This window comes from Pseudonaja textilis, chromosome 2 (assembly GCF_049901715.1).
Source record: "Pseudonaja textilis isolate UNSWEBS1 chromosome 2, rPseTex1.2, whole genome shotgun sequence".
Classification (NCBI taxonomy): Eukaryota; Metazoa; Chordata; class Lepidosauria; order Squamata; family Elapidae; genus Pseudonaja; species Pseudonaja textilis.
Window position 1 is genome coordinate 110266927 of NC_141991.1, and position 15396 is coordinate 110282322.

The 15396-nt window shown below is 41.7% G+C and overlaps 1 protein-coding gene across 3 annotated transcripts in view; it reads right to left on the reverse strand.

Annotated features, from left to right (window-relative positions):
- The window catches only part of GCGR (glucagon receptor), a 36455-nt gene extending 22611 nt beyond the window's left edge, over positions 1-13844 (reverse strand). Inside the window, exon 1 of one of the 3 annotated variants that reach the window (XM_087922976.1) lies at positions 13715-13844. The gene's annotated coding sequence lies outside the window, so the exon portion shown is untranslated. Of the gene's footprint in view, positions 1-12933; positions 13682-13714 lie in introns of those variants that run through there. The other 2 variants (XM_026701839.2, XM_087922975.1) reach the window with 2 other exon arrangements.
- Between the last annotated feature and the right edge of the window lie 1552 nt (positions 13845-15396).

Consider the following 15396-nt stretch of genomic DNA (forward strand, 5'->3'; position numbering starts at 1 on the left):
CTCGCCGAAATGTCACCAAATATATATATATTATTCAGCTTTGTTCAGGTATTTTCCCACGTCATTGTAGTTGTGCTTTTAAAGTTGTAGCAACGTTTCGGCAGAATCTCATCTGCCATCATCAGGCTTCTGTATTGTGTTCTGTATTGTGTCAATACAGAAGCCTGATGATGGCAGATGAGATTCTGCCGAAACGTTGCTACAACTTTAAAAGCACAACTATAATGACATGGGAAAATACCCAAACAAGGCTGAATACCATACATGTAAGTACCTGCAAAAACTTAAGAAAATATATATATAGTGGAAATGGAGATTTTGCAGTATCCTTCCCCTGCCACGCCCACCAAGCCACTCCCACCAAGCCAAGCCATGTCCCTCCAAAATGTCTCTCAATTCCCATCTTTGCCCGGATCCATTTACAGTTCCAGAAATAAGTCCCCAGAATCAAACTTAACAGGAGCACCAAGCAGGAATCCCTGTACAATTTAGCACCCATGGCATTTACATAGATTTTGTTACAGGAAAGAAACAAAGGAAAGTTAGGCAGTATTCCTCTCTCCTGGAAGAGATTCTGCATACCAAGAACATATTTTGGGGTAGCTGAAATCTCTTACTTCAAGCTGCTGGGTTTCTCATTCTTGGCTTAGCACAGCATTTCAAAGCCACACAAATGGAGCATGGTGTGTGAATCCCAATTTGCACTCCTCAGAGTATCACCAAATTACCCTGGCCAAACTTTGACATCAAAGCCATTGATTTTTGGTAGCGCTATCATATTTTTAATTGGAGGGAAGAGCATAATAAACATGTTTATTATGGGGAAATATAAGCACGTTAAGACTATTTTTTCTGCCTTAATTTCTTCTTGAAAAAAAATGACCTGATCACAGCATCTGTATGACCCCTCCTGCAATTTTCAGGACTCCAAAGATTTCGAAGACACTAAAGTGCAGCTCTGACCCTGAAAATGGCAGTCCAGTCCTGACTTAAAACATTTTGTGGACAAATACATGGTGCTATTATTGTGTTACATGGAAGTTCCATTTTAGTTAGCTGGTTTAATAGTCAAGGAGAGATTTTTCCTCCATTAAGCAACTTATAGTATTTTTCAGAACTATCCAAGAGTAATGAAGAAATAAGGCTAGAGCAAGAAATCTGTGGCTATTTTATATATCTTCTTTCATTACCCCACAACCTTTTAATAAAACAAAAATGGTGTAATGGTATGTTATCACACTAAACTTTTTCTCTTCTCAGTCTATTGGCTGCTGCCTGCTAGAGTGATACAACCTGGAATGTGAGTTAGTATCATTATTTAATATACTTTGTATTACTAGATTTTTCTATGGAGAAGAAGAGAGTGATGTCCACTACAGTGATAAAAATGTAACCTCTGCACTTCTTTGGACAGAGAGTGGGAGGGAGACCTTAAGATCTAGGAAAAATAATTATTAAAAAAAACAATAACAGAAGAAATGGAGTAAAACTCCAAATTAAGTCCATGCTCAATAGCAAGAGAATGTAGAAAGGCAATCAGAAATAGTATATGACTTCACAGAAGTAACTTTTTACCAAGCTTAAAAGGGTTTATCACTGATTTAATGCTGTTCCTGTAATTTATTCTATAATTTCATAATTTCTGTTTTAAGTTTTTCTGTTTGTGGCAAAATGTTATGCCGTTGTTATTATTTTGGATGCGGGGTTTCACATCCTATAGGATCTTTCTGCAAAGTTATCAAATTAATTATTAATCTTATGATTACAGACTAGTTTTAATTACATTTATCTTAAAATATTATCGGCTTCTCATTTGGGTTTTTGAAGAACTCTCCAGTAAATGCCATTGGTTCTTGTGACTGTCAGTTGAATTAAACTTTTCATGTTTTGTCACCTTTGCATGACATAAAGAATAGGATAGAGATAAAAGATAGATAGGATGGATAGGTAGATATAGACAGACAGGCAGAAGGTAGATAGGATAGATATATAAAAGATATAGATAGATAGATAGATAGATAGATGGATGGATGGATAGATAGATAGATAGATAGATAGATAGATAGATAGATAGATAGATAGATAGATAGATAGATAGATAGATAGATAAAAGGTAGATAGGATAGATAGACAGATAGACCGATGAGACAGAAACTGAGGAGGGAGAGGGAGAGAGATACAGTCAGTGAGACAGACAGACAGAATATACAGATCTTCTTTGCTGGATGCTTCAATTTCAGGATCTGCTCTCTTTGATGTTTGTAGGGTTCCTATTTATTTTATTAAGAAGTGTGGTACCTACACCCAGAATTAGAAATGTGATAATATTCCGAGACTATGATAATAAAAAAAGATTCTAGAATGCGCAGAAATGGACAGGCTTTCTATGGAAATAAAAGAGAGGGAAGAAACAGAGTACCATGAAATTTGGAACCTATGGTACAACTGGCTAGAAGGTAGACGTAAAGTAGATAAATGAAAGAAAGGTTATAGTAAGATGAAATAATATTGTGCATAACTATGTAAATAATTATGTAAATATATGAATATATGTCACAAATTGAATGTAAACATAATTGTAGTAATACATAGCAACAATTTACATACTTAGGAATATGTCAATGTGAGTGAACATGGTTACAAACACTCTGCAATGAGTGGAAATATGTTTTTAATTATGAAAATATGACCAATAAAGATTTTTTTTAAAAAAGTGTGGCCCTGATTTCAGAGGATATCCCTCTCTCCTCTTTCAGTGACACAAGTACAGCTTGGTCCCATGCATGTTGACTCTGAATATCAATGTTGCTTACTTAAACATAGGTGTATACAGAAGAACAATTCTAGTCAATTCTTTTGGAACAGACCTTTGCAAAGAGATAACGGGAAAATACAGATTTTCATCATATAGCCCTACTCTGAGTACATATTTATTTACTTGATTTCTATAGATTCCCCTCTAATCATGGGGTTCTGGGCAGCATGCATCCTATGACGTAAAAACTATTAAAACAGTACAGAATAAATATCCACGGCACCAAGTAAAACGGTTACTATGGATGTTAGTCAGAAAATGGGCCTCTTAATACACTTGGGGCCTCAAACCTGGGCATACAGTCTTCCATGTTTTTATAAAAAGCCTACAGCAGGGGTGCCAAACTGGATTTCTTCGAAGGCCAGATCAGCACTCTAGTTCTCCTCTGCAGGCCAGCCGGAAAGTGGGGGAAGGGTGACAGGACAGACGCCTCCTGCATTAGTGCTGCAGGAGGCCATCCAGATCAGAAACGGGGTGCGGAAGGAGGAGCAGGAAGAAGAAAAAAAAGAAAGTGGCCTCCTTGTTCCCTTGCGCCAGCCACTCCATTGCCCGTTTCTCCATTGCAGCGCTGTGCTACAGAGCTTCTCTCACCCACCACTGCCCAGATGCCCTCACTTCCCCCAAGCATTTCTTTGCCTACCTCATTTCCAGCTCCATCGCATTTCTCCGTCATGTTTCTCGTCATTGTGTGCAGGGAAACAGAAGTTTGTGGGACTAAAAAAAAAAGTTCAGTCAATCAATTCCAATTTCTCACAAACAAACAAAAACAAGATCTTGTGAATTTGGAATTGAATGGAACTTTCTTTTTAGTCCCACAAACTTCTGTTTCCCTGCACACAACGGTGAGAAACATGACAGAGAAATGCAACACAGCTGGAAATCAAGTAGGCAAAGAAATGCTTGGAGGAAGCAAGGGCATCTAGGTGAAACGGGCTCATCTGTCTCCAGGAATTGCCCAGGTCCACCAGGGAGAAGGCTGGCATCTACCGGCACTTAAACACAGTGGCATTCCAGCTCTGGCTAGGAAGGGGCAGCCAACATGGGCGTTGCAGGCAGGATGCCTGCTCGTTTCAGCATCCTCCCCAACCCTCTGGTGCTTCACCAGTGCTTTGGCTCTGGGCTGCTGCCTTATGCGCAGGCCACACCACCTGAGACAGTTTTCGCCTGAGCGAAGTGATCGAAGGTTTCTGTTGTCCTCTCTTGAGCTTTTGGGAAAGGTTTCCTGCACCACCATCTGGAAGGAAGTTGAACAAAAACCAGATGTGTTCCGGAAAACACAGATTTTCCGGAACATGTCTAACTGGTTCACCAAACTCAGCAAAAAATTAGGTATTGGTTCTACCGAAGCGGTGTGAACCAGCTGAATCCTGCCACTAGTTGTAAGTATGGAAAATTGTCATGTCACCTTTTTCAGTGATGCTGTATCTTTGAGCAGTCACTAAAAGAACTATTGTAAGTCGAGGACTACCTGTACTTCACCATCCACCCTTGCCCATGCTATGGAAGGACACTGGCATTCGCAGACAAGCAAGATCAGAGCTGCTTCCCACTTTTGATTCTTCTCTTACTTTCTCACATATACGCCATCACACCTGCAACAACACTCAGGCGCCAACATTTCACTAATGCTTGATCTTCAGTGCTCAAGATAAAGGTTGTAGGAATAGGAAGAAAGGGGGGTGTCCTCTCTTGTTAAGATGCTATGGGATTAGCCCCTAGTGCGTTAATGGCACATACTCCATGGCTGGGTTGGCATGGAAGCTGCAATCCAACCCAGCAGGGGCTTCCTTGCTTGGCTGCGAGTAAAGGGAAGCTCTGAGGAAGAATTGATGCGATGGGGTGTGTGGGGTTGGCTTTTTCCCAACCATAGAGATCCAATAGCTTTAGCTAACCTCCTTAAGGGGAAGCTCACTAGATCCATCATTGGCAGGTGTTCAACAGCTGGCCTCTCTGCTCTTCTCACTTGCTTTTCCACCTCAGCTCTTGCTCCTTAATTCTGATTTTCATTCTCCTTCACTAGCCTTGCGGGCAGGTTGCTGCATATAAACAACAGGCTGAAAAAATCACAGTGGATCAATTGACACAGCTCTACAACCCCATGGCCAGATGGGTAATCTCTTTGACCCAGTCCTTTTCTATATCTGTGTGTAAAATAGCAACAGAAAATCTGATGGTTTCATTTTTCGGTATTACCCGGTTGTCAGGATGCAGGAATGATTAGCCCAAAGAAGACAGACACTCGGCAATCTTTTTTTGCAATAATTTTTACCATAATGCTAATGGTATTTCATAGCTTTCATAGGAGCTCTTTAGGGTTGGCTGAAATGTTCTGATTTTTAATAGCTCATTCCAATGGGCGATGTTATTTGGAAGGTAATGGGTGGGTGGGTGGGGGAGCTTCTTCATAATAACTTATCAGTCCCTACCTTATATTGTAATACAATGATGGAAAACTGCCTGACTGTGGAAGATAGGAAAAGCTGGCGCTCAGCTGGAAGCAGAATAGGATAAAAAAAAAGACAGTCTGGATAGAGAGCAAATGCAGATAGATAATAGTATCTATTTTGGGATGGAGAAACAAACTTCTCATAGGCCTGCATCTTTAAACGGTAGCACAAATGTTGCTTTAGCAATTACCGAGAAAAGGAAGGCATTGAAACAGCGATACTAGGACATTGTACAGAAAAGATGCTCTTCCAAGATTCTGGCTCTTCTGCTCTGCTATTTTATCCCTCCTATGCAAACCAAGAGTACCTTCTCTGGATATATGATGGGAATCCAAGAATAAGAAGTAATTGAGTTTGGAATTTGCCCATCTTGGTCACTGTAATGAACAGCCAGAGGGGAGACTCTATGTACGCGGTTTACAATCTGGGAGTATTTTCCCCCGATCCAGGCTCCTCCAGATACGTAGGCTTTAACTCCCTGAATTCACAGTAATGGTCATTTTGCTGGAAAGCATCCTATGAATTGAAATCCATGCATATGGAAAATGTTAAAGTGGGGGAAGGTTTCTACAGTAACTTCTCATCTGAATAGGGCTTGGTACTACCACAGTTTTGGTCTCCAATTCCAGTTTTGTTTGCCTGCCTTATAGCACAAATAACTTTTCTTCTGATCTTATATACTGTAGGAATCTTGTCTCTAAATCAATTCAGGAAGGAAAACGTCCACATTTAAGATCAAGATTTGGAACATCGCCGAAGGCCTGCCAATTCTGATTTGAGTTTTTTGGGCCCTTCCAATTCCATGAGTTCAGGATCAATGATTGATTCAGCTGCTGAAGAACCAGCTGCACTTTCCAACAAGACAGCTTGCTGAGACGGAAGAACGCGGGTTGACTGGCCAGCACAGCTGGTGAAGAGCTGGTTAACGAGAGTTCGCGTGCCAAGGCCTGGCCAGTTATCCCAGCCAGGTATCCTGTAGTGAGCACTGGCTCCAACGTCATGAGTTACAGAAGGAGGCCTGGATGGCGTACATTTTGGCAGTTCCCTGAGCTCATGGGTCACATAGCTTTTGTCTGAATATTCTATTGCAGTCCAGTTCCCTTTGCTTTACTCTTTCCCGCCCCCCCCTCAAAATCAACAACGGCATGAAAACAAGGTCCACTCCTATTTTGCCTAGGTAAGACAGTACTATTGGGAAGAAGAGCTATAGTCACTAGCACTCATGGGAGTGGGGTAGGGAGGTGACACATTTGCACATGCTCGTGTTCAGACAAAGACCGCTACCTAATCTTTTTCTAAACCAAAGCAGTAATCTTACAGCCTTCATTGTAATCTTGTAAGATGGGAAGAAACCATCAGAGATGGGAAGGGGAAGTCACAGCTCTGTCATTCCAATGTAAAACTAGTCCCGTCTGTTTGACTTCATTGGAGGAAGTGCTGATGATGGCTCTCATCCAACCGGGTAGGTCAGGGATTGGTGACACAACAGGAGTTGTTATTCTGAGGCTGCTTCCCAAGCTGCAAAGTCTCATGGTGAGTAAGGCCTGTTCAAACAGAACTCTTTGCAATCACTCTGTTGACACAACCCAGCCTGGAACCTAGGCACAAAGGGCAACAGGGAGAGGAGGAGATGGGATCCAAAGGACCCTGGCTTGGGGCCTCCCATCGCTCCAAGGCTTTTCAGGGAACCATGTAGCCCTGTGGCAGTAGCTCAGCAATCACTCCTTCGGCCTTTGACAAAGAAAGGGATAGCAATCGAAAGTAACCAGTTGGCTATCCACACCAATGGAGGAGAAGTGCACATCCAAAGCGGGTGGGTTTGTTTGTTGCAAGTTAGCTCTAGAGTAAATTTGTCAATATTAGGGCTCAAATCCTAAAGTATGTTGGGTTGTTATTCACTGCACAAAAGTAGACAATTTGGGGCTAAACTTCATCTGCCACATCTATAAGAAGCACAGCCAAAAGTAAGGATGCAGCCTGGAATATTCTGGTACAAAAATACCCAGTCAGGAAGCTTACTTGTGCAGTTAATTCTATTTCAACCTACAGTTAATTCTTGTTTAGTGACCAAGATTGGGAACAGCAACTTGGTTGTTAAGCGAAGAGGGTTGCTAAATGTAACTGCAATTGTCCCAAAGGCGCTTTTTCCAAAAGTCAGAACTGAAGAAGCTTCTTGGATGAGAAGCAAAGCGTCTTCAAGGAAAAACAAAGTCCAGCGTTTTTGGAAAAAGCACCTTTGGGAAACCATGACCTGGATGCTTCAGAATTTACATAAACATGTAACCACAACTGTGTTTATGAACTTACTTCAGCTTTCCTTTGATTTACAAACCTCTGAAGATCATAAATGTGAGGATTGGTATAAAGTTATATTTTTATCACTGTTGTGAATGACTGCTAAGTAAGGCAATCCTTAAAGAAGAATTACTTGTAGTTTGCATCACAGATGTTAGGTATATAAAAGAGAGAAATGAATCATTTGTACTGTACTTCTTAGTTCTACTTGAAGAAGTAGAAATATAAAAAATAAATACTTGTCAAAATTTATTCATTCATACCTTCTGTCAAAGGGAAAAAAACTGCTAGAGAGTGGGACATTTGGTAACTTCAAATCTTGTGTGACCCTTGGTCTAAGCAAACAGATGAAACCTCTGATAAAATTAGTCTCTCCTAGTTTGCTACATAAAACAGATTGAATGAGACAGGTAGACAGACAGACAGGCAGACAGGAAGCAAGAACTGGGCAGCCACAACCCCATCTATTTTTTAAGCCCAGTCAATTGTGGCACAAAGCCAAACTTTTCAGAAGCTGCAGTGGGACAGAATGTTCACTGGATTTTCTCTCCTCCCCCTTGCAACTTTCTTCTTGCTGCATCCTGGGTCAATGTAATTTGGGAAGAGGGTGATTTTTTTTTTCTTGTGGGACATTGAAAGCAACAACTCCTAATCAGATTTTGTGAGGGACTCCAAATAACACTTAGGATTAGTTTTATTGGTTAGTGTTACTGCCCTGAATGAAAAGTGTTGATCCGGAGGATCATTGCAAGTAGTAGACTATAACTTGGATGGGGCTCCTCTTTTGTAGGGTCCAGAGAAATATGCCCCTCCCCATGAAATTGCCTTTCATGCAATTTTCTGCAGATGAGCCACAAAGGAAAGTGAACCTCAGCAGTAAAAATGTTGCTCCCCGAAATACTGGAACATTTTCAAGAAACAATTAGCCATGAAAAGCCTTCTCAAATGATATCCTATAGGACCACCAGATCTTTCTCTAAAGGGGGGAGAAGTTGAAGTCACAATTCTCTTCCCAATCACTACAGAACCCCTTTGATTCTGTGATGTCTTAGAGGCATCAGCATTCAAGGAAGATTCAAGCTTGGATTTGTAAGTATGGTAACATCTGCATTCTCATGAAATGCTTCCTAATTAAGGGTAATTAATGCCAGTTTTGGAATTGGTGTATAAATTGCTCTTTACTTGCAATGATAGTATAAAGAGGGTAAGAATAAAAAATGAACATGAACAGGCGATGGATTCCCTCCCCTCCTTCCTCTCTTTCATCATTATGTTTGGATCTCCATATACAAATACAAAAGTGGAATTGCTCTCTGTCTCTTGTGCCTGAAGTACTGAACACTCGTTATCTGCTTAACTAGAGTTGCTATAATCACAGCCTACCCAACTGAAGAACGGAGTTAGGACTTTAAGTGCTGTTCTCAGTGGCATAGGGTATTTTGTTTCTATCCTCAATTTCATAGTTCCCCTACTCCCCGCTATACTTCATAGCTGGCACTCCTGAGGTTAGGAAATCCCGACCTTAGTAAAAGCCCAGAATGCACAAAATAGGCTTTGGTTAGGGATTGCAGCCAAAGACCTCTAACCTTTCACCATGTGCCAAACCAAATGAAACTTTTTTTTTCTCTTGAGGGAAAACAACAACAGGAAGGATACAAGAAGGACATCCCCTGGTGTTCCTATCACACTTATTAAGTTCTGCAGGTGTGCAAGCAAAGCAGCCACTCTGTGGAATCACAAAATGCTCTGAATATAGAATTGCTCTGCTCACCTGGAATCACAGGCATGCTTTACTGGAAGCCCCGCTGCACAAAGGGTTACTTATTCTAAGTAAACATATAAAAGATTGTTCAATGCTTCGTTTGAATTGCCACTTGTTCTGATCAGGCCACAGATTCTAATGCAAAGCTGGGAAGTTTCTGAATTGAATGAATCTGTTCCTTCTTGTGTAATGGAACAGTGATGAAGTCAGGTAACTATGCTTTTAATGCAAGCTAAGTCAAAGTTTTCCAGCCCAAGCTAAGATTTTACCACGATGGTATAAGACTAGTGATCAAGCATTTTCAATGGCATGGTAAAATATCAAGATTACTGTGAAAAATATTGGGGGATTAATAATCTTTGATTTGGCCACACAGTGGAGCAGCTGCACAACCATTTAACTAGCTCTAAAACTCAGCACAGATGCAATAAACTCCCTCTAATAAGCATAGTGTATCATATCTCATATATACTTCAATAGATAGGGTTCGTGCTTTTTAAAAATTCTAGTTATCTAAAGAAAACTTTATCACTACGTACATACAGAAAGAATCAGTGAAAGCTTCCAGATCTGATTAAATTCAGTATTTAATTATAAAAAATATAAATGTAATTAATTATAAATTAAATACTGGGAAAGAGTCAGAGAACAGAAAAGCTAATTCTGCTTCATCCCTAATTCCCAGGGTTTACTCTCAGGTTCATGCTAATTGTGACATGAGGAAGTATCATATCAACAATGTTCCAATATGAATTCAGTTACATTAGATGAGAACATGGATGGCCTCATGACCTTTCTCTATTACAACCGGGATCATTTGGTACGTGCACAGAACAGATTCTTTGCTATGTTTGCAACCATAACAGTGGTGATCTTTTCCAAGTCATGGAGGCTTTAATGAATTACACTCAAGATAAAGAAAGCAAGGATTATGGGAAATCTACAAACCATATTAGACATCTTTCAGTTTAAAAAGGAGCATATAAAGCAGAGATAGAACAGTTCAAGATAGAGAAGAGAGAGGTCTCTGAAAATGTTTATAATTTCAGTGGCAACATGCAGCTTGGAATCTGTAACCGTCTTCTGCAAACTGTTTTTCTTCAGATTTGATACATGCGTCTCCTCTTACCCATTTAAAGCTTTGAGGCACGGAGAGCTAGAATGCAAAACTGGCTACGGAGAATGGGAGTTGTAGTCTCGTGTACCAGCAAGGCACCAGACTGGGAAATAATGTTAATACAGTACAGATATATTCTTTGGGATATTAGGGCTACTGATATGGGCTGTAAAATCCAGATGCTACTAGGCACATGTGTGCGTTTGTGTGTGTGTGTGTAGATATAGATATAGATAGATATAGATATAGATATATAGATATAGATAGATTAGATTAGATAGATAGATAGATAGATAGATAGATAGACAGACAGACAGACAGACAGACAGACAGATATAGAGGGGGGAAGCGAGGGAGAAGGAGAGAGAGAGTTCTAACGTTACGTCCCAGACATTGAACCCCTGATGCTAACTGTTCAAATAATTAAAAGTCCTTTAAAAAGTGGCGTACCTATCAGATAATAACTAATATACTATTTTTCACAAATATGAATACTTATATTTCTGTATAATTTATTTACTATGTATTACTGTACAGCTTTAGTATTAAAACCAGTCTAGACCTTTCCATAATTTTGTTCTACTTTTTCCCTTTTGAAAGACATTGGTGTATAACATAAATACATATACAAAATTTCCAGTCCATGCTACAGAGGGGCAGGGACTCGATTTTTGAGAAACAGGAAAAAGTCTTTCAAGGCATTTTAAGGTCATGTCAGTGCTCCATTTCATATTAGAAAACCAAATAATAGATTAAAAGGGAACTATTGGCTCAAAGGCAGCTTTTCTAAGAATTTGCTAAAAAGAACCAAAATGTTGTCACAGCTGAAAAGAAGAAAACAAGTTTAGCAAAAATATGGGCTTTTGACCTAAACCTTCTCACTCTTGTCAGGACTAAAGTTCAGAACTACTTCTAAAAACCAAACCAAACAAAAAAAACCTGTTCTTCATGTAGGGCTAAAAAAATTGATAAAATTGCTGTAAGTCTGGACTTTACCTGACAATGAAGAAAGGATACATTGAAATATCCCTATGATCAGATCCTTGCCTTGCTCTCACTAAGGATGTCAACGGAACAGCTCACTCAACAGTGCCAAAAAAAACATCAGCTACCAACTTGGTTAGGATTTTGCTGTCACTCCATTATCCTGCTACAAAGAGCACCAAAGGTTATTATCTGATACTCCTGACACATTAGAAAGTTTTTTATGAAATGGTATATTGATAAGAATAAGATTGACAGTAAACCCAGCCGTGACAGGGTCCACTCTCAAACATTAATCTTTAGATGGGCCAGGAATTCATTCCCACTGCAAAATCATTTCTAACATCTCTAATTTCAATGTGAACTCAAACACCTCAAGGATACTCTCCTAGGATCCTTCTTAATTTTACCAGAGGATGTTGTGAGATTATATTATACATCTAGAAATTTTAGACCGAATCGCCTGAATGGACAATAACAGTGTCCACTGCGCTCCCCCTTTGCTGCAACGTAAACTGGATGTTGCTCTTTGATTAGAAGGGAGATGGTTAATGCCCCTCCCCCACTTTCCCTACTCCCATCTCTGTATAAGAGTTCACATGGGACACACTCTTTGCTAAATATTGTTTGCTCAAGCACTGGGCACGCTCTTCCCGCAGCCACCTTTTCTTTTGCACATGTAGCAGATTGTCATTAGTATTAATTAAGTGGAAGTTCTGCCAAGTGTTAGGTAATTAATGAACTAAGCCAGGCCAGGCCACGGATTGGGGACCAAAGGCTGAAGGCAGCCAGCGTTGGAGCACTACTAAAGTAACAAGACCCAGCAGAGCCTGCAGAAACAATATGAGGTGAGGATAGAAAACAGGTGCAGAAATTGCAGCAGCGAAAGCACTGGGTGCAGTGAGTTGCAGCTCATCAAAAGTCAGACTGTATCCATCTGTTAGATTTTAAAAGCCATAAAGTTCTGAGCTGAATTTACAGTGGAGGCTCATTCCTTCTCTCTCTGTACATCAAATGTAATTACGTCTATATATCCACTAGATATGTCCATCCTAATTTAAAAAAGAATCCAAATTGTTTCTATTTGGTATTCTGTTCAACAATACCTGTTGATAGAGCCATATAAATTTAAGGCATAAATAAAACCAATCTCATAGATGGATACCTGCCCCCCCCCCTCCAAATTGTCAACAGCAAAATAGTGAGAGATTCATGCTGCTGGGAGAACTGTCTTATTCGGCGGGAGGTTGAGGAGAAGCCCGCTCCCTCTTACTAAGAGAGGAGCTACGATTCCTGGCAGGGGGTTGACTAAAGATACTGACTACTGAGCCCCCCGACTCTTACGACGCACCCGAATAGACATATTCGGCGTTGGGTGGGGAATTTTCTATCTGCGTCGGTCCCCGAAATGAGAGCGCCTTTGAAGCGTGGAATATTTGGGAGCTCCCTGGTTGCTCCCTCGCTGCTGCCTCGTGGAAAGTTTACCGAAGGTTTATCCCTCAATCATACTTACCCTCTGCACGCGGCGGGATTGTCCCGTTATGTTTTGCTCCGCGTGGGTGATCCGGATGAGGCCGGACTCCCTTTGCTCCTCACAGCGACCCTCCAACCGGAGAGCGCATAAACTATCCGAGTTAGGGATGGAGGCGAGAAGAGGCTGCCGGCCGCGCGCGTGTGCATAGCTCGCTCCTTCTTAGCCCGGGGACGAGAGCCGAGCGGACTCCCAAATGCAGCCGCGAGGGCTCCCTTCCACGAACCGCCACGACGAGGCCCCCCGGAAAACTCACCTCGGGACTTTTGTCCCCACCCCACCCTCACCCCGGGAGGCTCAGGGACCTTCGAGCCGGCCGCGCTCCAACGGGCGACCTCCAGTTCTTGACCCAAGGAGGACGCCCCCGTTTCCTCCGTCTCCCGGCGCGGACCTACCGGGCTGGCGTCGGTTCTCGGCGCCTCTGAGGCGCATCGTGAGGCAAAGAGCCGGCAAGCTTCGCTCTGCTCCCCCCCGCGCACTCGCCGTCGATTGTGAAGCTCGATTTCTCTCAAAAACTTTTATCAGAGCCGCGACTCGCCGCAGCAGCAGCAGCCCCTGAGCGGGTCGGGGGAGGGGACTCCTCGGGGGAACCGCAGAGGGGCGGGGCAGGCAGCAAAGATCGCGCCGCTTCTTGGACGGGCAGGTGTGGGAAGGGAGCCGGAGAGACTCCAAGCCCTCCTCCGGACGCCGGGCAAACACCCCCCGCGGCTGGTTCAGCGGCGCCCTCGCCTCTCCGCCTCCCGCCCCACAAGTTAAAGCTCACCCCTCGAGGTCTTTCAACTCCTCCCCTCCTGCTGCTCTGCGGCGCCGGAGCCCCCCTCGGCCGTTAAGGGAGAAGCGAGGTTGGAGGCGCCGAGACTATGGAGGGGGCCTCTCACCTGATCCGCCTCGTCCGACTGAGGTGGGGGTAAAAACTCCCGATGAGTAACGGGGGCAAGCCGAGGATCCCCGCCTCGCTCGGGTCTGTCTGATCAAGAACCACAAGTCGTGGCGTGCTTCAACTTTCTAACCCGTGTGAGTGAACACGGGAATAATAATAATAAAAAAAGGCCTTGGAGAAAGATAGGTGTCCCTGGTTTCGGGGGACAAGTCAGTTAAAGCAATAACTCCCCTTTCAATGGATGAATTGAAGTAATGGGAAGTAATGGAAGAATCCGTTCCCCTGTCAGATACACTACCTATAGGAAGCCCTGTCATAAATCCAAGCTTAGAAGACCAAGAATGTGGTTTGCATACTTGGAGAAAAACCATTAACTCTGCCCCCAGCTCTGTTCAGCATCATATCCAACTTTGTTTACATGCATGATCAATATTTGAATTTCCAATAACTGGATATCATTTGTGTGTGATTCATTATGTGAATTTCAGAATTCTCTTTTTTTTTTAAAAAAAAGGCCTCCTATTTGAGGATGCATTGTTTTGCAATGTTTTATTGTGCATGCAAATAATCCCCATACAGGCAGCCTCACTTAGCGATCACAATTGGGACCAACACTTTGGTCATTAAGCAAATCGGTTGCTAGGTAACACTTTGACTGCTTACAGTATTTCAGCTTTCCTTTGCTTTAAAGACCTGTGAAGATTGTAAATGCACAAATTGGTTACAAAGCTACTTTTTCATCAGCATAACTGCAAATGGACCCTGTATGAGGCAATTGCTATATGAGGACTACCTGTATCTGTTAGTGCCTCCTCTTGTTGACTTCAGAAAATTTTTTTTCATGATCTCCAGTCTTGTACAGGGATCTCCAAACTTGGCAACTTTAATGGCTGGCTGAAGAATTCTGGGAGTCTGAAAGTTGGCAAGTTTGGAGACCCCTCGTGTTGCTAGCTGGGGAATTCTGGGAGTTGTAGTCCTCCAAGCTTAAAGTTGCCAACCTTAGAGAGTCCTGGTATATACTATTCGTTTATGACTATAATGCAAAGACATATCTCCCTTGAAATCCAGTCAATTAAAGGAAGATAAATTTGCATAATCCAGCTGTTTATAAAGTAATAGGAGTGGGTGAGCCAACACTTTACAGGCTAGTTAAATTAAGGTTTGCCCTGGTTAAACTTTTGGGAAATATAACTAAAGCTAGAATAAGTAAATATATATAGAAGAAAGAAAAATTCAGACAAGGAGGAATCAGCATGGCTTTTTAAAAGGGAAATCTGCCTCATCAACCCTTTGGTAATATTTTAGTTCTGCAATTTACTACCCCTTCAAAATCTTTTCTTTAAAAATATTTAATTTTTTAATCAGGTTATACTTTGAATTCTCAAAGTCTTTTTTATGGAAGGTTACATAAACCATTGTATGTTATATCTATCACCAATAATAATAATGCAGATATATGTCCAGGCAGTCTCTAAAATTGGACACATTGAATGAAAGGAGGGGGAAAGTATGACACGTGAAAGCTAGCATACAATATTCTTGATTAACAATCAAGAAATTTGAGA